Source organism: Osmia lignaria, unplaced genomic scaffold (genome assembly GCF_051020975.1).
Source record: "Osmia lignaria lignaria isolate PbOS001 unplaced genomic scaffold, iyOsmLign1 scaffold0038, whole genome shotgun sequence".
Lineage (NCBI taxonomy): Eukaryota > Metazoa > Arthropoda > Insecta > Hymenoptera > Megachilidae > Osmia > Osmia lignaria.
The window spans coordinates 182,501-185,000 of record NW_027478179.1 but is presented as its reverse complement, the minus strand read 5'-3'; the positions used below and the strand labels follow the sequence as shown (position 1 = coordinate 185,000).

At 46.7% G+C, this 2,500-nt stretch overlaps 1 pseudogene; it reads right to left on the bottom strand.

Moving 5' to 3' along the window:
• Window positions 1–2,500, bottom strand: part of LOC143306842 (large subunit ribosomal RNA) — a 7,554-nt pseudogene that overhangs the window by 2,472 nt on the left and 2,582 nt on the right.

Below are 2,500 nucleotides of genomic sequence, written 5' to 3'. Positions count from 1 at the left end.
ATGGTATAAGCCAGGTAATACCATTACTCTTAGCGCAAACATTCGCTGTTGTGGTTTCAATGGTGCTTTTGTCAGTTTCACCAACGCCGACCTTAGTTGGTTTTCTTCGTGGCCTAGAGAGCGTCCTTCAGGTGTAAAAGGAACGCCTAGGTATTTCCATTCATCTGCTCTTTTTAATGACGGCATTGCTTGCCCGTAGCAGTAGAATTTCTGTTTGCCATCAACCACCGTTTTCTTCGCGTGCGGTACGTTCTTTATAGCAACGGTGAAGGACTTGGAGGCATTTATTTTTAGTCCACACCGTGCTAGATAGTCAGTTGCCAGATCCAACACCATTTGGAGCCCATGGGGTGTAGATGTTATAAAATTCATATCGTCCGCAAAAGCGAACGTGTTGAAGTGTTTTCCACATACTTCAACTCCGACCTCAGGTGGAATAGCTCGTAAGAGCGTGTCTATCACCATATTAAAAATAATAGGTGATAGTGGGTCTCCTTGTTTGACCCCACATGTGGGGTGTATTGGGTCCGATTCCCAACCATCGCACACTAACTTTGTTGTGCTTCTTTCATATACATCCATAATATATTGCACCATCGGATTTGGAATCCCTTTGATGGTCAGCGTGTCTCTTATTGTATTATGTGACACTGAGTCAAAAGCCTTAGCTATATCTATGGATGCAATGAAGAGAGATTTGAAGTTTTGGCGGTGGTATCTTAGTACCATGTCCAAGTCGAATATGTTCTCTGCGCATCCGTCGACTGGAACGAATGCTTTCTGCCTTTTATCAAGGTCAACAAGACGCATTAGGCGCCTAGCCAGTACTTTGTGGTAGGTCCTGGTTATTACGGAGGACACCGTAATCGGCCTATAGTCTCCAGGTTCTGAAGCGCCATCCTTTTTTGGAATCAAGGTGGTTTTTGATTCCAGTAAATGTTTGGGCAGCTTGCCACATAACATAAACAAATTAAATATTCTTGTCAGAATTTGGATGGGCATAGCCTTTAGCTGGCGGGCTGAAAGCCCATCTGGACCTGGAGAAGAAGTCATTTCAGGATATGCTTGCTTGACTTCATATGATTCTATAGGTGCCCACAGTGCATTTATTTCTTGTGCCTTGTTGTTTACACCTGGCGACTGGTCGCCCCCACCAGTCATAACCGCTTGCCAAAACGGCACCATTACGTCCTTAGCCGGTGTTAATTCGGACGTTTTATCCTTTAAGATTTTGCGGAGACAGTTGCATGGGTTCTTTTTCCATGCCCGTTGTGTTTGCGCATACTCTTTACGCCTTGCGCGTCTCCTTGTAAGGGCTTTATCTGGTTTGTTTACCAGGTTCGGTTTCCCTTGTTTGGATGTTATTGGGAAAACCTTTAGCAGATAGATCTCAAGTTCGCCAGAGATCTTATCTAAGTCCCAATTTGAGACGTTACTACATATCCGACTCAATTCGTTTACATGGAATTCTGTGCCCCTCAGAGGTTCCATACTAGCAAACAGATTATTCAGCTTCGCTGCTAAAGCATTATTATCAGATTCTACCTGTTGGTTTGGTAGATCACTGTTGCCATTGTCTGTAACATTTTCATTTTCCTGTTCCATCTCTTGTATGAATTGTTGCACCATGTTTTTATGTCGCTGGTAACGCCTTTGCCCTTTGATGGATTCAAGGGTTCGATTAGGAAAATAAGGTGCAAGTGCCTGGTTTATGAACCTTTCGCCATTAATAGTGAGGTGCGCTTCCTGCCGTGCCAGGAGCGCTGATTCCTCTGCACTCCACGGTGCTTTCTTGTTAACAATCGACTGAGCGTGTTGCTCATCATACCAGTTCTTGTGAGCTTTTTGCTCATGTACTCCTCTCCCCCTAGAGGTCGTGAATGTTCGGTCACAGCCTTGCATTCTGCAATGGTAGGTTTCGGCCGAATCAAGTACAGTTTGGCTGGATTGAGTAGTCGGGCCGGACGAGCCTGAGGGCCCGCCAGCAGTATCGTTTATTTCATCCGAGGCTTGTTTACTGTATTCTGGGCCGACAAAATACGGCCGAGCGGGCTGGCAACCCTACAAGGCCGGTGTTTCGCAGAGGCAGCACTTCGCTTCTCCCAACCCTCCATCAAGAAGGGAAGAGATACTGGTGGCGGGAACCATCGAAAAGGTGGCTGCTTGCTTAACTACGACTCGTAGGACTGATCTCGGATACTAGGGCAAAGCCCCGACACCTCAAACGACCGCCTACGGGGGCCTGCATCGAGAAAGGGAGACCCAATCTCCTAAGACCTTGCGCGAAATTAAGAGAGTCATAGTTACTCCCGCCGTTTACCCGCGCTTTTTTGAATTTCTTCACGTTGACATTCAGAGCACTGGGCAGAAATCACATTGCGTCATCACCCGTGAGGGCCATCGCAATGCTTTGTTTTAATTAGACAGTCGGATTCCCCTAGTCCGTGCCAGTTCTGAGCTAAGCGTTGAATGGCGGCCGAAGAAGCGACCACGACGGCGT